We start from the raw sequence: 23,355 nt of genomic DNA, 5'->3' as shown, positions 1-23,355 counted from the left end.
AGTTTTTTGACGATCCATTTTCAGAGGTTGGGCTTTGTTTTATACACGGTCAGAGTACAATTTTCCACGAGTACACATTGAAAATAGAGTCCCAAAAAGTTTCTATGATGGAAGATTCTTGCATCGTAAAAGTCTTGAAAATGAAACTACCAGAACGAAAAGGAGAACTGTTCATCCCAATTATAATCACTAAGATGCTCCAAGATTTGGAGTGGAGTGGGAATAATGTTGAAAATTCTAAAACTGCAGTAGAGTGCTTTTATGAAACATCGTTGGAATACTAAGATCAGTGAACTAAGCCATTTGATGAAGTGAAAAATTTTGATTGGGCCCTTCTTCAGAGTAATTCAATATATTGGTTTCAGGTTCAGGAAGCAGTGAGCTTTATTCAAGGGATAAGACCTGATTTAGAAATAGATAATAATGAATTTTTTGACGAAATTACATGTGTGAAAAATTTCTTGACAGAATAAAAGATGCAAAAGTGGAAAGTAAGTGATGTCGAGGTGGATAGAAAATGGGAAGATATTTTCTGCCACTTTGATAATAAAAGCATTCCTTTTAAAAACATTACAAAGGTTATTGAATTGTCTTAGTCTACCTGGTTCCAATGCTCTTACAGTGTGTGTTCTCCCTGATGAACAACTTCTGGACCTCAGAAAAAAAGGCAGTTGTCTACACTCAAGTCTGCACTAATAGTGGAATGTAACTTCGACTTGAATTGCAGTGAATTTAATGAATATTTTGAAACTTGCCTATCACTCGTAAAGAAACTCAAATCAAGCCAAAAATACACCAAGGAATGATTTAAGATTTTTTCCCCTCATTTTATGTAATGTGTAGAATTCTCCTTAAGAATTGAAGAATAATTTTCTGTTTAAAATGTAAGTAATGATTTTTTTTACAAAAAAAAAAAAACAGACATTGATAGCCTTTCTAAATGATCACAGTTTGTTATTCAATGTACTTAGTGAAGATAAAAAAAATCTATTAATACTCTAAAAATTATGAATTTTTTTTTCTCTTTATGAGACCATCTTTACAATTTTACCTAATAGACTAAATAACAGTTTTTGTTTAAAATATCAGTAGTAATGTCTGAATAAAAACACAGTAATCAAAAGACCTTTGTTCAGAGCCTGTTGTTGAAAATACCTATAAATTAAACTTCTCCATTTATGCCATGAGGACTCAATATGAGTGCAAATGCACATGAGCTATATACATCTGTCCCCCTTTGGTTCAAATAAATGGTCACCCTAGCCATACCCCTAAACACGTGCACGTCTTTCAATCTTCCAAACATTCTTTTAGTGCGTATCATAGCTAAAGTCTCTTCTACCCTTACCAAGAGGAAAGTGGCCACTGAATAATTACAGCGTTGTAGTTAACTCCTTGAGCGAATAAGGCTTGGTTTTTATTCTCATTTTTATCAGGTATATGAGGACAGAGGAGAATATGTAAAGAACATGCCAGTCGATTGGGTGTGTGTAGGCAAAGGGAAAATAAACCGTATCCAGGGAGAAGTATCCGATGTAGTACTGTCTGGCCAGTCAAAGGACCTAGTATCTCTCTAGCGGTAGTATGTCAACGGGTGGCTGGTGCCCTGGTCAACCTACTACCATATATATATATATATATATATATATATATATATATATATATATATATATATATATATATATATATATATATATATATATATATATTCTCACCAGTTGCTTTTTCTTCACTTTGGAAAAAGTTGTTGGGCGGGACTAAAGTGAACGAACAGTTTATCACCGTACTCAATAAGAATAGAGATTTAGCGAAACCGTAACTGAAACACACCACCCCAAACTAGTTGTTATATTGAGGGCAATTGGTGATTCATAAAGAAAGCGCTTATTAATTTCAAACGGGGCCGTTACTGTAGTCGATTTGGACTGTTGTCCTAATGAGTAGATGTCATTGGCTATAGGAATCGAGTGTTTTTAGTTGGCCTGTGTATGTGTAACGGTTAGGTTGTGCGTCAAGATATTCAGTTATTTTCGTTCATCGCGTGTCGGGGAGAAATAAGCGTTTCCCTGTTTCAGTGTTAGCGGTTACTGCTAGTTTACCAGAAGTAACAGCTTAAAGATGGAGGCAATGCTCATCTCGTATTAATTAGGCGAAATTGGTAAGAAATATGCCCAGGCCATGTTTACAGATGATTTCGGTTTAACCTTTTTATTGACTCTAACAATATTTCGAGTGAGATGTAGGTTTGTATACTGTCAGAACAACTCGTGTCCTATTGCTCCTTTGTTAGCAGTATTCTCGGCTAAATATCATTTTTTTTTCCTCTTCATTATTCTAATCTGTTTTTGTTGTTTTCAGTTTTGCTTCCTATAAAGAGAGTATGACGATTGTTTTTCCCTATATTATTTCACGGTGTATTTATCTGGATAATCTGGACATTTTCCAGCCATTTGTCAGTTTTGTTACGCATGCACTTTCTCATTCGTAGCTGTGACAACTTTGCCAATTTAAATGACATCTTGCAGATAGTAGAGTGATGCAAATTGTGTAAAAATTTGAAATTGTGAACTGTTAGTCCTAGTCCCATGTTGAATGCATTCACCAATACGGCATTTACGTAAATTAGGAACTTTAAAATCAAAATTTCAACAACCAAAGAAATACACACTAAAATCAGAGTGATAAGTTGTGATTTACACCCAATGAGATTCTTTGAATGCAATACCACAATAATTGACTTTTTTCAATATATTTACTGAGCAGGGCTTCCTGCTGTTGGTGTTGTTTATTTCTAGCGCTATTGTGTATCACTTTTAAGCAACCTAGGTATTTCCTCGGAACACATGTAAGATTGTAGATTGTTTGTATACCTGTGAATATACCTCGCATTTGCTGCAGCCTTTGTAAGGAGTCATTGAAAACAAATGACGAGTGTATCTCATATAATGAAGGCTTATATCTTAAGACATCCCAAAGTATGCCTATTTTACATGCTATATTTTTTGATATGGTAATTTAGTTGAATTGGATCCTGTTTTCTCATTAACTGTACAGCGATAGATTGATATTTGATGGTCCGCTTCATTTTTGTTCAAACTATAATCCTTTGGTCCCTCTTTTATAGCTTATGGCGTTAATGATTCTTGCGATTATCGATAAGCTGGACAATTTTATCATTGACCACATCTGTTGGCCATTTGGTGATCTTTATTTTACACCTCATAAATTATCAACGAGAAACTTCTAATGATATTTGGCCTTCCTAAACGATGGGGCCAGTGTCTTTTGTATTGTCTTTGGTCTCGTGCCCATAGGTGGGAATCTCAGTTCCTTTGGCAACTACGGGGCAAATTTTACTTTACTTTAAGGGGTGCTTTTCTGGTCCTATACAACAGGGGAACCCTACTCTGAGAAGTATTGATTTTTTTTTTTTTTTTTTTTGGTTTATCGGTTTGACAATAGTTGTAAATGACATTCGAAATATCATAAAAGTAGAGCCCAGATACTTTTTAACGTTCTGCACTTGTCATTGTACAGTACGTTTTTCGAGAGGAAAAGGAAGAGTATAAATTGTTATATATAAATTTCTTAAATGAACGTCGGAGATAGAAAGAAAACAAAGCATAGCAAAAGTAATGCCGTTATCTGTCATGTGTTTAAAATACTTTTGATCTGAATAGATTAACTGACTTCCTTTAGAAATTTTGAGTTAATTGGTAGTGGTTCCAGATTTCAAGTAATTAGTTATGCACATCCCTTCCCGCACAGATTCACGAGGTAATTGGTTAGGGTCTGTCTTTCACGTTACAGCATTTAGGTAGCGTGTGGAATATTTTTTCCTGTTTTTCCTGACTTTTGTAATAAGTCGATTTCCACCCTACTTCTGCAACGAGAAAGTGCACTTCTAGGTCAATGGTAGTAAGGGTTGTGAATAGTACTTAATTTGCCTTTTGTAATAAAACTACTTTATTAGAGGCAGAAATATTGATTGCAGTAATCCTAAAAAGTGAACAGATACTTTACCAATAAAAAAAAACCTGATTGTTCCTTAACATTCTATCTATCCCGAAATTTAGTTTCTTTTCTTACAGCCCAGATTTAGATACTTTATGTAAATTTATATTCGCCAGTGATTTTCATTGTAATTCTACGTCATGATCAAACTCTTGACATTGTTTCGAATCATAAGTAGCCGGCCATTTTTAGTATATCCTCCCTCATTTCTCTTCATTTATATGCATAACTTTAGTTTAATTTTTCAACATTTCAATAATTCCGTCAGAGTTTTGCAAACATTTATGAAATGAAGTGAGCTATTAATATCCGACAATGTTTTATGCCATTCTTCCTCAGTCAAATGAATTTTTTTTTGTACATAATTAATATGCATAACTTTTATTTTTTTTTTTTCAATTAAGGGGTCGGTATTTTAAGCGAGTTTACCCCCTTTTTCGTCGGCTCAGGTCCGACGAAAAAAAAAGAACATAGTTGGGTATCCCCAAAGAATCTGTCTACCACACTAAAGATGGTAGACTGTCATGGAATGGACTATCAGCCTCCTCCTAAGATTTTCCAATCAATTGGCGTGACTCTTTTTGGTATTACTGTATACGTATCCATAATATCACTCTGATATAAGAGTATGGAAATATCTTTTGAAGATTTAAAACTAGTGTACGCGACCCGTCAAAAATGCCTGCTAAATAATTGTACTCGGGTATACTCTCCTCACAAGGGTATGATTACTCCCTCTTCCCTTGGGTATGATTACGCCCTCTCCCCTTGGGCATTCTTACTCCCTCTCCCCTTATCAGAGATGGGGAGAGCTGAGGAGTGACTGTAAAGAAATTATGACCAGACACTTGCTTTTATATTTGCTATTTATACTTAACTTTTCGAACATCTCTGATTTACATTAATTGAAAATCGGGTTATTTACTTCCAGAAAAAAAGAAAAAAAATTCATTAGTACCCAAGTCATCCTTCTTGATCATACTGTCATGAATAATTGACACTCCAACCTTGTTTATGATAATGCATTCCCAAATACATATTATTTTGTAAGTTGTTATAGCCTCAAATAATCATAAATAATTACCGAAATCTTCCTACATCAAATGGAATTCCTTATTAATTACTGAACTCTTCTTGCTTCATAAATTGCCATTGATTATTACGAAGCTCTTCCTACTTCCTCAAAGGCAGGTGGAATTGCAACCACTTGCTAGAATATGAGACATGAATACTAATGATGTCAATTCGGTACAAACACGACGCCAGTTATCTTATTATCCTATTAGAGATTCTGCATTATGGAAGCATAATCTTTGGCTTGTTTAATGAATCTCTCTCTCTCTCTCTCTCTCTCTCTCTCTCTCTCTCTCTCTCTCTCTCTCTCTCACGTTATGAGTATTTCCAAAGTTAATGTTAATTTCATATAAAGTATTGAGATATTGAGATATTTAAGAATAATGAAGAATCTACCATAGCCTCGTATTATGAACTTGGCAATCAGCTAACATTGCGGAGATTAGTTGACTTCGATTACAAAGAAAAATGCAGTTTCATTGATTAGGGCAGATGAAAATAAGTCTTCCCTCTTAATTTAGGGGACAAGTTCAATTTTTAGCTTGGTTAGGTGCATTTCTATTTGCGCTAGAGATTTATGGAGTCCTTTGACTGGCCAGACAGTACTAAATAGGACCCTTCTCTGTGGTTACGATTCTTTCCCTTTACCTACACAGACACCAAATAGTCTGGCCTATTCTTTACAGATTCTCCTCTGTACAGAAGAATTGTCATTGACTTTTATCTTTCTTCGTGGCCAAGTGGGTTAGTCACTGTCTGTACAAGCTTGCCGACCAGGGTTCGATTCCCGACCGGAGCCAAGCTCTTGTCTTTGTGTGATTTCCCCTGGGGCTCTGATCCCAAGGTCGTTAAGAGAATCCAGACATTAATGTATCAAAAATATATATGGCTTATTTGAATATGAAAAACACGTAAAAATGTGCAAAATTTATCATTAATTGAATGCCAAGTAACAAACTACCAATTAGCTACGATGGTGAAGATGGGTTGATTTCAATTCTAAGTACAAAATACCAGAATTCGACAGGTATAAGTACAGAAGAATTGTCATTGACTTTTATCTTTCTTCGTGGCCAAGTGGGTTAGTCACTGTCTGTACAAGCTTGCCGACCAGGGTTCGATTCCCGGCCGGAGCCAAGCTCTTGTCTTTGTGTGATTTCGCCTGGGGCTCTGATCCCGAGGTCGTTAAGAGAATCCAGACATTAATGTATCAAAAATATATATGGCTTATTTGAATATGAAAAACACGTAAAAATGTGCAAAATTTATCATTAATTGAATGCCAAGTAACAAACTACCAATTAGCTACGATGGTGAAGATGGGTTGATTTCAATTCTAAGTACAAAATACCTGAATTCGACAGGTATAAGTACAGAAGAATTGTCATTGACTTTTATCTTTCTTCGTTGCCAAGTGGGTTAGTCACTGTCTGTACAAGCTTGCCGACCAGGGTTCGATTCCCGGCCGGAGCCAAGCTCTTGTCTTTGTGTGATTTCGCCTGGGGCTCTGATCCCGAGGTCGTTAAGAGAATCCAGACATTAATGTATCAAAAATATATATGGCTTATTTGAATATGAAAAACACGTAAAAATGTGCAAAATTTATCATTAATTGAATGCCAAGTAACAAACTACCAATTAGCTACGATGGTGAAGATGGGTTGATTTCAATTCTAAGTACAAAATACCAGAATTCGACAGGTATAAGTACAGAAGAATTGTCATTGACTTTTATCTTTCTTCGTGGCCAAGTGGGTTAGTCACTGTCTGTACAATCTTGCCGACCAGGGTTCGATTCCCGGCCGGAGCCAAGCTCTTGTCTTTGTGTGATTTCGCCTGGGGCTCTGATCCCGAGGTCGTTAAGAGAATCCAGACATTAATGTATCAAAAATATATATGGCTTATTTGAATATGAAAAACACGTAAAAATGTGCAAAATTTATCATTAATTGAATGCCAAGTAACAAACTACCAATTAGCTACGATGGTGAAGATGGGTTGATTTCAATTCTAAGTACAAAATACCAGAATTCGACAGGTATAAGTACAGAAGAATTGTCATTGACTTTTATCTTTCTTCGTGGCCAAGTGGGTTAGTCACTGTCTGTACAAGCTTGCCGACCAGGGTTCGATTCCCGGCCGGAGCCAAGCTCTTGTCTTTGTGTGATTTCGCCTGGGGCTCTGATCCCGAGGTCGTTAAGATAATCCAGACATTAATGTATCAAAAATATATATGGCTTATTTGAATATGAAAAACACGTAAAAATGTGCAAAATTTATCATTAATTGAATGCCAAGTAACAAACTACCAATTAGCTACGATGGTGAAGATGGGTTGATTTTAATTCTAAGTACAAAATACCTGAATTCGACAGGTATAAGTACAGAAGAATTGTCATTGACTTTTATCTATCTTCGTCGCCAAGTGGGTTAGTCACTGTCTGTACAATCTTGCCGACCAGGGTTCGATTCCCGGCCGGAGCCAAGCTGTTGTCTTTGTGTGATTTCGCCTGGGGCTCTGATCCCGAGGTCGTTAAGAGAATCCAGACATTAATGTATCAAAAATATATATGGCTTATTTGAATATGAAAAACACGTAAAAATGTGCAAAATTTATCATTAATTGAATGCCAAGTAACAAACTACCAATTAGCTACGATGGTGAAGATGGGTTGATTTCAATTCTAAGTACAAAATACCAAAATTCGACAGGTATAAGTACAGAAGAATTGTCATTGACTTTTATCTTTCTTCGTGGCCAAGTGGGTTAGTCACTGTCTGTACAAGCGTGCCGACCAGGGTTCGATTCCCGGCCGGAGCCAAGCTGTTGTCTTTGTGTGATTTCGCCTGGGGCTCTGATCCCGAGGTCATTAGGAGAATCCAGACATTAATGTATCAAAAATATATATGGCTTATTTGAATATGAAAAACACGTAAAAATGTGCAAAATTTATCATTAATTGAATGCCAAGTAACAAACTACCAATTAGCTACGATGGTGAAGATGGGTTGATTTCAATTCTAAGTACAAAATACCTGAATTCGACAGGTATAAGTACAGAAGAATTGTCATTGACTTTTATCTTTCTTCGTGGCCAAGTGGGTTAGTCACTGTCTGTACAAGCTTGCCGACCAGGGTTCGATTCCCGGCCGGAGCCAAGCTCTTGTCTTTGTGTGATTTCGCCTGGGGCTCTGATCCCGAGGTCGTTAAGAGAATCCAGACATTAATGTATCAAAAATATATATGGCTTATTTGAATATGAAAAACACGTAAAAATGTGCAAAATTTATCATTAATTGAATGCCAAGTAACAAACTACCAATTAGCTACGATGGTGAAGATGGGTTGATTTCAATTCTAAGTACAAAATACCTGAATTCGACAGGTATAAGTACAGAAGAATTGTCATTGACTTTTATCTTTCTTCGTGGCCAAGTGGGTTAGTCACTGTCTGTACAATCGTGCCGACTAGGGTTCGATTCCCGGCCGGAGCCAAGCTCTTATCTTTGTGTGATTTCGCCTGGGGCTCTGATCCCGAGGTCGTTAAGAGAATCCAGACATTAATGTATCAAAAATATATATGGCTTATTTGAATATGAAAAACACGTAAAAATGTGCAAAATTTATCATTAATTGAATGCCAAGTAACAAACTACCAATTAGCTACGATGGTGAAGATGGGTTGATTTCAATTCTAAGTACAAAATACCTGAATTCGACAGGTATAAGTACAGAAGAATTGTCATTGACTTTTATCTTTCTTCGTGGCCAAGTGGGTTAGTCACTGTCTGTACAATCTTGCCGACCAGGGTTCGATTCCCAGCCGGAGCCAAGCTCTTGTCTTTGTGTGATTTCGCCTGGGGCTCTGATCCCGAGGTCGTTAAGAGAATCCAGCCATTAATGTATCAAAAATATATATGGCTTATTTGAATATGAAAAACACGTAAAAATGTGCAAAATTAATCATTAATTGAATGCCAAGTAACAAACTACCAATTAGCTACGATGGTGAAGATGGGTTGATTTCAATTCTAAGTACAAAATACCAGAATTCGACAGGTATAAGTACAAAAGAATTGTCATTGACTTTTATCTTTCTTCGTGGCCAAGTGGGTTAGTCACTGTCTGTACAATCTTGCCGACCAGGGTTCGATTCCCGGCCGGAGCCAAGCTCTTGTCTTTGTGTGATTTCGCCTGGGGCTCTGATCCCGAGGTCGTTAAGAGAATCCAGACATTAATGTATCAAAAATATATATGGCTTATTTGAATATGAAAAACACGTAAAAATGTGCAAAATTTATCATTAATTGAATGCCAAGTAACAAACTACCAATTAGCTACGATGGTGAAGATGGGTTGATTTCAATTCTAAGTACAAAATACCAGAATTCGACAGGTATAAGTACAGAAGAATTGTCATTGACTTTTATCTTTCTTCGTGGCCAAGTGGGTTAGTCACTGTCTGTACAAGCTTGCCGACCAGGGTTCGATTCCCGGCCGGAGCCAAGCTCTTGTCTTTGTGTGATTTCGCCTGGGGCTCTGATCCCGAGGTCGTTAAGAGAATCCAGACATTAATGTATCAAAAATATATATGGCTTATTTGAATATGAAAAACACGTAAAAATGTGCAAAATTTATCATTAATTGAATGCCAAGTAACAAACTACCAATTAGCTACGATGGTGAAGATGGGTTGATTTCAATTCTAAGTACAAAATACCAGAATTCGACAGGTATAAGTACAGAAGAATTGTCATTGACTTTTATCTTTCTTCGTGGCCAAGTGGGTTAGTCACTGTCTGTACAATCTTGCCGACCAGGGTTCGATTCCCGGCCGGAGCCAAGCTGTTGTCTTTGTGTGATTTCGCCTGGGGCTCTGATCCCGAGGTCGTTAAGAGAATCCAGACATTAATGTATCAAAAATATATATGGCTTATTTGAATATGAAAAACACGTAAAAATGTGCAAAATTTATCATTAATTGAATGCCAAGTAACAAACTACCAATTAGCTACGATGGTGAAGATGGGTTGATTTCAATTCTAAGTACAAAATACCTGAATTCGACAGGTATAAGTACAGAAGAATTGTCATTGACTTTTATCTTTCTTCGTGGCCAAGTGGGTTAGTCACTGTCTGTACAAGCTTGCCGACCAGGGTTCGATTCCCGGCCGGAGCCAAGCTCTTGTCTTTGTGTGATTTCGCCGGGGGCTCTGATCCCGAGGTCTTTAAGAGAATCCAGACATTAATGTATCAAAAATATATATGGCTTATTTGAATATGAAAAACACGTAAAAATGTGCAAAATTTATCATTAATTGAATGCCAAGTAACAAACTACCAATTAGCTACGATGGTGAAGATGGGTTGATTTCAATTCTAAGTACAAAATACCAGAATTCGACAGGTATAAGTACAGAAGAATTGTCATTGACTTTTATCTTTCTTCGTGGCCAAGTGGGTTAGTCACTGTCTGTACAATCTTGCCGACCAGGGTTCGATTCCCGGCCGGAGCCAAGCTCTTGTCTTTGTGTGATTTCGCCTGGGGCTCTGATCCCGAGGTCGTTAAGAGAATCCAGACATTAATGTATCAAAAATATATATGGCTTATTTGAATATGAAAAACACGTAAAAATGTGCAAAATTTATCATTAATTGAATGCCAAGTAACAAACTACCAATTAGCTACGATGGTGAAGATGGGTTGATTTCAATTCTAAGTACAAAATACCTGAATTCGACAGGTATAAGTACAGAAGAATTGTCATTGACTTTTATCTATCTTCGTCGCCAAGTGGGTTAGTCACTGTCTGTACAAGCTTGCCGACCAGGGTTCGATTCCCGGCCGGAGCCAAGCTGTTGTCTTTGTGTGATTTCGCCTGGGGCTCTGATCCCGAGGTCGTTAAGAGAATCCAGACATTAATGTATCAAAAATATATATGGCTTATTTGAATATGAAAAACACGTAAAAATGTGCAAAATTTATCATTAATTGAATGCCAAGTAACAAACTACCAATTAGCTACGATTTTGAAGATGGGTTGATTTCAATTCTAAGTACAAAATACCTGAATTCGACAGGTATAAGTACAGAAGAATTGTCATTGACTTTTATCTTTCTTCGTGGCCAAGTGGGTTAGTCACTGTCTGTACAAGCTTGCCGACCAGGGTTCGATTCCCGGCCGGAGCCAAGCTCTTGTCTTTGTGTGATTTCGCCTGGGGCTCTGATCCCGAGGTCGTTAAGAGAATCCAGACATTAATGTATCAAAAATATATATGGCTTATTTGAATATGAAAAACACGTAAAAATGTGCAAAATTTATCATTAATTGAATGCCAAGTAACAAACTACCAATTAGCTACGATGGTGAAGATGGGTTGATTTCAATTCTAAGTACAAAATACCTGAATTCGACAGGTATAAGTACAGAAGAATTGTCATTGACTTTTATCTTTCTTCGTGGCCAAGTGGGTTAGTCACTGTCTGTACAAGCTTGCCGACCAGGGTTCGATTCCCGGCCGGAGCCAAGCTCTTGTCTTTGTGTGATTTCGCCTGGGGCTCTGATCCCGAGGTCGTTAAGAGAATCCAGACATTAATGTATCAAAAATATATATGGCTTATTTGAATATGAAAAACACGTAAAAATGTGCAAAATTTATCATTAATTGAATGCCAAGTAACAAACTACCAATTAGCTACGATGGTGAAGATGGGTTGATTTCAATTCTAAGTACAAAATACCAGAATTCGACAGGTATAAGTACAGAAGAATTGTCATTGACTTTTATCTTTCTTCGTGGCCAAGTGGGTTAGTCACTGTCTGTACAATCTTGCCGACCAGGGTTCGATTCCCGGCCGGAGCCAAGCTGTTGTCTTTGTGTGATTTCGCCTGGGGCTCTGATCCCGAGGTCGTTAAGAGAATCCAGACATTAATGTATCAAAAATATATATGGCTTATTTGAATATGAAAAACACGTAAAAATGTGCAAAATTTATCATTAATTGAATGCCAAGTAACAAACTACCAATTAGCTACGATGGTGAAGATGGGTTGATTTCAATTCTAAGTACAAAATACCTGAATTCGACAGGTATAAGTACAGAAGAATTGTCATTGACTTTTATCTTTCTTCGTGGCCAAGTGGGTTAGTCACTGTCTGTACAAGCTTGCCGACCAGGGTTCGATTCCCGGCCGGAGCCAAGCTCTTGTCTTTGTGTGATTTCGCCGGGGGCTCTGATCCCGAGGTCTTTAAGAGAATCCAGACATTAATGTATCAAAAATATATATGGCTTATTTGAATATGAAAAACACGTAAAAATGTGCAAAATTTATCATTAATTGAATGCCAAGTAACAAACTACCAATTAGCTACGATGGTGAAGATGGGTTGATTTCAATTCTAAGTACAAAATACCAGAATTCGACAGGTATAAGTACAGAAGAATTGTCATTGACTTTTATCTTTCTTCGTGGCCAAGTGGGTTAGTCACTGTCTGTACAAGCTTGCCGACCAGGGTTCGATTCCCGGCCGGAGCCAAGCTCTTGTCTTTGTGTGATTTCGCCTGGGGCTCTGATCCCGAGGTCGTTAAGAGAATCCAGACATTAATGTATCAAAAATATATATGGCTTATTTGAATATGAAAAACACGTAAAAATGTGCAAAATTTATCATTAATTGAATGCCAAGTAACAAACTACCAATTAGCTACGATGGTGAAGATGGGTTGATTTCAATTCTAAGTACAAAATACCTGAATTCGACAGGTATAAGTACAGAAGAATTGTCATTGACTTTTATCTATCTTCGTCGCCAAGTGGGTTAGTCACTGTCTGTACAAGCTTGCCGACCAGGGTTCGATTCCCGGCCGGAGCCAAGCTGTTGTCTTTGTGTGATTTCGCCTGGGGCTCTGATCCCGAGGTCGTTAAGAGAATCCAGACATTAATGTATCAAAAATATATATGGCTTATTTGAATATGAAAAACACGTAAAAATGTGCAAAATTTATCATTAATTGAATGCCAAGTAACAAACTACCAATTAGCTACGATGGTGAAGATGGGTTGATTTCAATTCTAAGTACAAAATACCTGAATTCGACAGGTATAAGTACAGAAGAATTGTCATTGACTTTTATCTTTCTTCGTGGCCAAGTGGGTTAGTCACTGTCTGTACAAGCTTGCCGACCAGGGTTCGATTCCCGGCCGGAGCCAAGCTCTTGTCTTTGTGTGATTTCGCCTGGGGCTCTGATCCCGAGGTCGTTAAGAGAATCCAGACATTAATGTATCAAAAATATATATGGCTTATTTGAATATGAAAAACACGTAAAAATGTGCAAAATTTATCATTAATTGAATGCCAAGTAACAAACTACCAATTAGCTACGATGGTGAAGATGGGTTGATTTCAATTCTAAGTACAAAATACCTGAATTCGACAGGTATAAGTACAGAAGAATTGTCATTGACTTTTATCTTTCTTCGTGGCCAAGTGGGTTAGTCACTGTCTGTACAAGCTTGCCGACCAGGGTTCGATTCCCGGCCGGAGCCAAGCTGTTGTCTTTGTGTGATTTCGCCTGGGGCTCTGATCCCGAGGTCGTTAAGAGAATCCAGACATTAATGTATCAAAAATATATATGGCTTATTTGAATATGAAAAACACGTAAAAATGTGCAAAATTTATCATTAATTGAATGCCAAGTAACAAACTACCAATTAGCTACGATGGTGAAGATGGGTTGATTTCAATTCTAAGTACAAAATACCAGAATTCGACAGGTATAAGTACAGAAGAATTGTCATTGACTTTTATCTTTCTTCGTGGCCAAGTGGGTTAGTCACTGTCTGTACAAGCTTGCCGACCAGGGTTCGATTCCCGGCCGGAGCCAAGCTCTTGTCTTTGTGTGATTTCGCCTGGGGCTCTGATCCCGAGGTCGTTAAGAGAATCCAGACATTAATGTATCAAAAATATATATGGCTTATTTGAATATGAAAAACACGTAAAAATGTGCAAAATTTATCATTAATTGAATGCCAAGTAACAAACTACCAATTAGCTACGATGGTGAAGATGGGTTGATTTCAATTCTAAGTACAAAATACCAGAATTCGACAGGTATAAGTACAGAAGAATTGTCATTGACTTTTATCTTTCTTCGTGGCCAAGTGGGTTAGTCACTGTCTGAACAATCTTGCCGACCAGGGTTCGATTCCCGGCCGGAGCCAAGCTGTTGTCTTTGTGTGATTTCGCCTGGGGCTCTGATCCCGAGGTCGTTAAGAGAATCCAGACATTAATGTATCAAAAATATATATGGCTTATTTGAATATGAAAAACACGTAAAAATGTGCAAAATTTATCATTAATTGAATGCCAAGTAACAAACTACCAATTAGCTACGATGGTGAAGATGGGTTGATTTCAATTCTAAGTACAAAATACCAGAATTCGACAGGTATAAGTACAGAAGAATTGTCATTGACTTTTATCTTTCTTCGTGGCCAAGTGGGTTAGTCACTGTCTGTACAAGCTTGCCGACCAGAGTTCGATTCCCGGCCGGAGCCAAGCTCTTGTCTTTGTGTGATTTCGCCTGGGGCTCTGATCCCGAGGTCGTTAAGAGAATCCAGACATTAATGTATCAAAAATATATATGGCTTATTTGAATATGAAAAACACGTAAAAATGTGCAAAATTTATCATTAATTGAATGCCAAGTAACAAACTACCAATTAGCTACGATGGTGAAGATGGGTTGATTTCAATTCTAAGTACAAAATACCTGAATTCGACAGGTATAAGTACAGAAGAATTGTCATTGACTTTTATCTATCTTCGTCGCCAAGTGGGTTAGTCACTGTCTGTACAATCTTGCCGACCAGGGTTCGATTCCCGGCCGGAGCCAAGCTCTTGTCTTTGTGTGATTTCGCCTGGGGCTCTGATCCCGAGGTCGTTAAGAGAATCCAGACATTAATGTATCAAAAATATATATGGCTTATTTGAATATGAAAAACACGTAAAAATGTGCAAAATTTATCATTAATTGAATGCCAAGTAACAAACTACCAATTAGCTACGATGGTGAAGATGGGTTGATTTCAATTCTAAGTACAAAATACCAGAATTCGACAGGTATAAGTACAGAAGAATTGTCATTGACTTTTATCTTTCTTCGTGGCCAAGTGGGTTAGTCACTGTCTGTACAAGCGTGCCGACCAGGGTTCGATTCCCGGCCGGAGCCAAGCTCTTGTCTTTGTGTGATTTCGCCTGGGGCTCTGATCCCGAGGTCGTTAAGAGAATCCAGACATTAATGTATCAAAAATATATATGGCTTATTTGAATATGAAAAACACGTAAAAATGTGCAAAATATATCATTAATTGAATGCCAAGTAACAAACTACCAATTAGCTACGATGGTGAAGATGGGTTGATTTCAATTCTAAGTACAAAATACCTGAATTCGACAGGTATAAGTACAGAAGAATTGTCATTGACTTTTATATATCTTCGTCGCCAAGTGGGTTAGTCACTGTCTGTACAAGCTTGCCGACCAGGGTTCGATTCCCGGCCGGAGCCAAGCTGTTGTCTTTGTGTGATTTCGCCTGGGGCTCTGATCCCGAGGTCGTTAAGAGAATCCAGACATTAATGTATCAAAAATATATATGGCTTATTTGAATATGAAAAACACGTAAAAATGTGCAAAATTTATCATTAATTGAATGCCAAGTAACAAACTACCAATTAGCTACGATGGTGAAGATGGGTTGATTTCAATTCTAAGTACAAAATACCTGAATTCGACAGGTATAAGTACAGAAGAATTGTCATTGACTTTTATCTTTCTTCGTGGCCAAGTGGGTTAGTCACTGTCTGTACAAGCTTGCCGACCAGGGTTCGATTCCCGGCCGGAGCCAAGCTCTTGTCTTTGTGTGATTTCGCCTGGGGCTCTGATCCCGAGGTCGTTAAGAGAATCCAGACATTAATGTATCAAAAATATATATGGCTTATTTGAATATGAAAAACACGTAAAAATGTGCAAAATTTATCATTAATTGAATGCCAAGTAACAAACTACCAATTAGCTACGATGGTGAAGATGGGTTGATTTCAATTCTAAGTACAAAATACCTGAATTCGACAGGTATAAGTACAGAAGAATTGTCATTGACTTTTATCTTTCTTCGTGGCCAAGTGGGTTAGTCACTGTCTGTACAAGCTTGCCGACCAGGGTTCGATTCCCGGCCGGAGCCAAGCTCTTGTCTTTGTGTGATTTCGCCTGGGGCTCTGATCCCGAGGTCGTTAAGAGAATCCAGACATTAATGTATCAAAAATATATATGGCTTATTTGAATATGAAAAACACGTAAAAATGTGCAAAATTTATCATTAATTGAATGCCAAGTAACAAACTACCAATTAGCTACGATGGTGAAGATGGGTTGATTTCAATTCTAAGTACAAAATACCAGAATTCGACAGGTATAAGTACAGAAGAATTGTCATTGACTTTTATCTTTCTTCGTGGCCAAGTGGGTTAGTCACTGTCTGTACAAGCTTGCCGACCAGGGTTCGATTCCCGGCCGGAGCCAAGCTCTTGTCTTTGTGTGATTTCGCCTGGGGCTCTGATCCCGAGGTCGTTAAGAGAATCCAGACATTAATGTATCAAAAATATATATGGCTTATTTGAATATGAAAAACACGTAAAAATGTGCAAAATTTATCATTAATTGAATGCCAAGTAACAAACTACCAATTAGCTACGATGGTGAAGATGGGTTGATTTCAATTCTAAGTACAAAATACCAGAATTCGACAGGTATAAGTACAGAAGAATTGTCATTGACTTTTATCTTTCTTCGTGGCCAAGTGGGTTAGTCACTGTCTGTACAATCTTGCCGACCAGGGTTCGATTCCCGGCCGGAGCCAAGCTGTTGTCTTTGTGTGATTTCGCCTGGGGCTCTGATCCCGAGGTCGTTAAGAGAATCCAGACATTAATGTATCAAAAATATATATGGCTTATTTGAATATGAAAAACACGTAAAAATGTGCAAAATTTATCATTAATTGAATGCCAAGTAACAAACTACCAATTAGCTACGATGGTGAAGATGGGTTGATTTCAATTCTAAGTACAAAATACCAGAATTCGACAGGTATAAGTACAGAAGAATTGTCATTGACTTTTATCTTTCTTCGTGGCCAAGTGGGTTAGTCACTGTCTGTACAAGCTTGCCGACCAGAGTTCGATTCCCGGCCGGAGCCAAGCTCTTGTCTTTGTGTGATTTCGCCTGGGGCTCTGATCCCGAGGTCGTTAAGAGAATCCAGACATTAATGTATCAAAAATATATATGGCTTATTTGAATATGAAAAACACGTAAAAATGTGCAAAATTTATCATTAATTGAATGCCAAGTAACAAACTACCAATTAGCTACGATGGTGAAGATGGGTTGATTTCAATTCTAAGTACAAAATACCTGAATTCGACAGGTATAAGTACAGAAGAATTGTCATTGACTTTTATCTATCTTCGTCGCCAAGTGGGTTAGTCACTGTCTGTACAATCTTGCCGACCAGGGTTCGATTCCCGGCCGGAGCCAAGCTCTTGTCTTTGTGTGATTTCGCCTGGGGCTCTGATCCCGAGGTCGTTAAGAGAATCCAGACATTAATGTATCAAAAATATATATGGCTTATTTGAATATGAAAAACACGTAAAAATGTGCAAAATTTATCATTAATTGAATGCCAAGTAACAAACTACCAATTAGCTACGATGGTGAAGATGGGTTGATTTCAATTCTAAGTACAAAATACCAAAATTCGACAGGTATAAGTACAGAAGAATTGTCATTGACTTTTATCTTTCTTCGTGGCCAAGTGGGTTAGTCACTGTCTGTACAAGCGTGCCGACCAGGGTTCGATTCCCGGCCGGAGCCAAGCTCTTGTCTTTGTGTGATTTCGCCTGGGGCTCTGATCCCGAGGTCGTTAAGAGAATCCAGACATTAATGTATCAAAAATATATATGGCTTATTTGAATATGAAAAACACGTAAAAATGTGCAAAATTTATCATTAATTGAATGCCAAGTAACAAACTACCAATTAGCTACGATGGTGAAGATGGGTTGATTTCAATTCTAAGTACAAAATACCTGAATTCGACAGGTATAAGTACAGAAGAATTGTCATTGACTTTTATCTTTCTTCGTTGCCAAGTGGGTTAGTCACTGTCTGTACAAGCTTGCCGACCAGGGTTCGATTCCCGGCCGGAGCCAAGCTCTTGTCTTTGTGTGATTTCGCCTGGGGCTCTGATCCCAAGGTCGTTAAGAGAATCCAGACATTAATGTATCAAAAATATATATGGCTTATTTGAATATGAAAAACACGTAAAAATGGGCAAAATTTATCATTAATTGAATGCCAAGTAACAAACTACCAATTAGCTACGATGGTGAAGATGGGTTGATTTCAATTCTAAGTACAAAATACCAGAATTCGACAGGTATAAGTACAGAAGAATTGTCATTGACTTTTATCTTTCTTCGTTGCCAAGTGGGTTAGTCACTGTCTGTACAATCTTGCCGACTAGGGTTCGATTCCCGGCCGGAGCCAAGCTCTTATCTTTGTGTGATTTCGCCTGGGGCTCTGATCCCGAGGTCGTTAAGAGAATCCAGACATTAATGTATCAAAAATATATATGGCTTATTTGAATATGAAAACACGTAAAAATGTGCAAAATTTATCATTAATTGAATGCCAAGTAACAAACTACCAATTAGCTACGATGGTGAAGATGGGTTGATTTCAATTCTAAGTACAAAATACCAGAATTCGACAGGTATAAGTACAGAAGAATTGTCATTGACTTTTATCTTTCTTCGTGGCCAAGTGGGTTAGTCACTGTCTGTACAATCTTGCCGACCAGGGTTCGATTCCCGGCCGGAGCCAAGCTCTTGTCTTTGTGTGATTTCGCCTGGGGCTCTGATCCCGAGGTCGTTAAGAGAATCCAGACATTAATGTATCAAAAATATATATGGCTTATTTGAATATGAAAAACACGTAAAAATGTGCAAAATTAATCATTAATTGAATGCCAAGTAACAAACTACCAATTAGCTACGATGGTGAAGATGGGTTGATTTCAATTCTAAGTACAAAATACCAGAATTCGACAGGTATAAGTACAGAAGAATTGTCATTGACTTTTATCTTTCTTCGTGGCCAAGTGGGTTAGTCACTGTCTGTACAATCTTGCCGACCAGGGTTCGATTCCCGGCCGGAGCCAAGCTCTTGTCTTTGTGTGATTTCGCCTGGGGCTCTGATCCCGAGGTCGTTAAGAGAATCCAGACATTAATGTATCAAAAATATATATGGCTTATTTGAATATGAAAAACACGTAAAAATGTGCAAAATTTATCATTAATTGAATGCCAAGTAACAAACTACCAATTAGCTACGATGGTGAAGATGGGTTGATTTCAATTCTAAGTACAAAATACCAGAATTCGACAGGTATAAGTACAGAAGAATTGTCATTGACTTTTATCTTTCTTCGTGGCCAAGTGGGTTAGTCACTGTCTGTACAAGCTTGCCGACCAGGGTTCGATTCCCGGCCGGAGCCAAGCTCTTGTCTTTGTGTGATTTCGCCTGGGGCTCTGATCCCGAGGTCGTTAAGAGAATCCAGACATTAATGTATCAAAAATATATATGGCTTATTTGAATATGAAAAACACGTAAAAATGTGCAAAATTTATCATTAATTGAATGCCAAGTAACAAACTACCAATTAGCTACGATGGTGAAGATGGGTTGATTTCAATTCTAAGTACAAAATACCAGAATTCGACAGGTATAAGTACAGAAGAATTGTCATTGACTTTTATCTTTCTTCGTGGCCAAGTGGGTTAGTCACTGTCTGTACAATCTTGCCGACCAGGGTTCGATTCCCGGCCGGAGCCAAGCTCTTGTCTTTGTGTGATTTCGCCTGGGGCTCTGATCCCGAGGTCGTTAAGAGAATCCAGACATTAATGTATCAAAAATATATATGGCTTATTTGAATATGAAAAACACGTAAAAATGTGCAAAATTTATCATTAATTGAATGCCAAGTAACAAACTACCAATTAGCTACGATGGTGAAGATGGGTTGATTTCAATTCTAAGTACAAAATACCAGAATTCGACAGGTATAAGTACAGAAGAATTGTCATTGACTTTTATCTTTCTTCGTGGCCAAGTGGGTTAGTCACTGTCTGTACAATCTTGCCGACCAGGGTTCGATTCCCAGCCGGAGCCAAGCTCTTGTCTTTGTGTGATTTCGCCTGGGGCTCTGATCCCGAGGTCGTTAAGAGAATCCAGACATTAATGTATCAAAAATATATATGGCTTATTTGAATATGAAAAACACGTAAAAATGTGCAAAATTAATCATTAATTGAATGCCAAGTAACAAACTACCAATTAGCTACGATGGTGAAGATGGGTTGATTTCAATTCTAAGTACAAAATACCAGAATTCGACAGGTATAAGTACAGAAGAATTGTCATTGACTTTTATCTTTCTTCGTGGCCAAGTGGGTTAGTCACTGTCTGTACAATCTTGCCGACCAGGGTTCGATTCCCGGCCGGAGCCAAGCTCTTGTCTTTGTGTGATTTCGCCTGGGGCTCTGATCCCGAGGTCGTTAAGAGAATCCAGACATTAATGTATCAAAAATATATATGGCTTATTTGAATATGAAAAACACGTAAAAATGTGCAAAATTTATCATTAATTGAATGCCAAGTAACAAACTACCAATTAGCTACGATGGTGAAGATGGGTTGATTTCAATTCTAAGTACAAAATACCAGAATTCGACAGGTATAAGTACAGAAGAATTGTCATTGACTTTTATCTTTCTTCGTGGCCAAGTGGGTTAGTCACTGTCTGTACAAGCTTGCCGACCAGGGTTCGATTCCCGGCCGGAGCCAAGCTCTTGTCTTTGTGTGATTTCGCCTGGGGCTCTGATCCCGAGGTCGTTAAGAGAATCCAGACATTAATGTATCAAAAATATATATGGCTTATTTGAATATGAAAAACACGTAAAAATGTGCAAAATTTATCATTAATTGAATGCCAAGTAACAAACTACCAATTAGCTACGATGGTGAAGATGGGTTGATTTCAATTCTAAGTACAAAATACCAGAATTCGACAGGTATAAGTACAGAAGAATTGTCATTGACTTTTATCTTTCTTCGTGGCCAAGTGGGTTAGTCACTGTCTGTACAATCTTGCCGACCAGGGTTCGATTCCCGGCCGGAGCCAAGCTCTTGTCTTTGTGTGATTTCGCCTGGGGCTCTGATCCCGAGGTCGTTAAGAGAATCCAGACATTAATGTATCAAAAATATATATGGCTTATTTGAATATGAAAAACACGTAAAAATGTGCAAAATTTATCATTAATTGAATGCCAAGTAACAAACTACCAATTAGTTACGATGGTGAAGATGGGTTGATTTCAATTCTAAGTACAAAATACCTGAATTCGACAGGTATAAGTACAGAAGAATTGTCATTGACTTTTATCTTTCTTCGTGGCCAAGTGGGTTAGTCACTGTCTGTACAAGCTTGCCGACCAGGGTTCGATTCCCGGCCGGAGCCAAGCTCTTGTCTTTGTGTGATTTCGCCTGGGGCTCTGATCCCGAGGTCGTTAAGAGAATCCAGACATTAATGTATCAAAAATATATATGGCTTATTTGAATATGAAAAACACGTAAAAATGTGCAAAATTTATCATTAATTGAATGCCAAGTAACAAACTACCAATTAGCTACGATGGTGAAGATGGGTTGATTTCAATTCTAAGTACAAAATACCAGAATTCGACAGGTATAAGTACAGAAGAATTGTCATTGACTTTTATCTTTCTTCGTTGCCAAGTGGGTTAGTCACTGTCTGTACAAGCTTGCCGACCAGGGTTTGATTCCCGGCCGGAGCCAAGCTCTTGTCTTTGTGTGATTTCGCCTGGGGCTCTGATCCCGAGGTCGTTAAGAGAATCCAGACATTAATGTATCAAAAATATATATGGCTTATTTGAATATGAAAAACACGTAAAAATGTGCAAAATTTATCATTAATTGAATGCCAAGTAACAAACTACCAATTAGCTACGATGGTGAAGATGGGTTGATTTCAATTCTAAGTACAAAATACCAAAATTCGACAGGTATAAGTACAGAAGAATTGTCATTGACTTTTATCTTTCTTCGTGGCCAAGTGGGTTAGTCACTGTCTGTACAAGCGTGCCGACCAGGGTTTGATTCCCGGCCGGAGCCAAGCTCTTGTCTTTGTGTGATTTCGCCTGGGGCTCTGATCCCGAGGTCGTTAAGAGAATCCAGACATTAATGTATCAAAAATATATATGGCTTATTTGAATATGAAAAACACGTAAAAATGTGCAAAATTTATCATTAATTGAATGCCAAGTAACAAACTACCAATTAGCTACGATGGTGAAGATGGGTTGATTTCAATTCTAAGTACAAAATACCAAAATTCGACAGGTATAAGTACAGAAGAATTGTCATTGACTTTTATCTTTCTTCGTGGCCAAGTGGGTTAGTCACTGTCTGTACAAGCGTGCCGACCAGGGTTCGATTCCCGGCCGGAGCCAAGCTGTTGTCTTTGTGTGATTTCGCCTGGGGCTCTGATCCCGAGGTCGTTAAGAGAATCCAGACATTAATGTATCAAAAATATATATGGCTTATTTGAATATGAAAAACACGTAAAAATGTGCAAAATTTATCATTAATTGAATGCCAAGTAACAAACTACCAATTAGCTACGATGGTGAAGATGGGTTGATTTCAATTCTAAGTACAAAATACCTGAATTCGACAGGTATAAGTACAGAAGAATTATCATTGACTTTTATCTTTCTTCGTTGCCAAGTGGGTTAGTCACTGTCTGTACAAGCTTGCCGACCAGGGTTCGATTCCCGGCCGGAGCCAAGCTGTTGTCTTTGTGTGATTTCGCCTGGGGCTCTGATCCCAAGGTCGTTAAGAGAATCCAGACATTAATGTATCAAAAATATATATGGCTTATTTGAATATGAAAAACACGTAAAAATGTGCAAAATTTATCATTAATTGAATGCCAAGTAACAAACTACCAATTAGCTACGATGGTGAAGATGGGTTGATTTCAATTCTAAGTACAAAATACCTGAATTCGACAGGTATAAGTACAGAAGAATTGTCATTGACTTTTATCTTTCTTCGTTGCCAAGTGG

The 23,355-nt window shown here is 37.9% G+C and overlaps 1 long non-coding RNA gene across 1 annotated transcript in view; it reads left to right on the top strand.

Moving 5' to 3' along the window:
- Positions 1 to 1,978: 1,978 nt before the first annotated feature.
- Positions 1,979 to 23,355, top strand: part of LOC137645021 (uncharacterized) — a 107,030-nt gene continuing 85,653 nt past the window's right edge. Inside the window, exon 1 of the long non-coding RNA XR_011045253.1 lies at positions 1,979 to 2,158. This is a non-coding gene — a long non-coding RNA (uncharacterized lncRNA). The remainder of the gene's footprint in view (positions 2,159 to 23,355) is intronic.

The sequence above is a fragment of the Palaemon carinicauda genome, chromosome 8, assembly GCF_036898095.1.
Source record: "Palaemon carinicauda isolate YSFRI2023 chromosome 8, ASM3689809v2, whole genome shotgun sequence".
NCBI lineage: Eukaryota > Metazoa > Arthropoda > Malacostraca > Decapoda > Palaemonidae > Palaemon > Palaemon carinicauda.
This window is presented reverse-complemented; position numbering and strand designations above follow the sequence as displayed.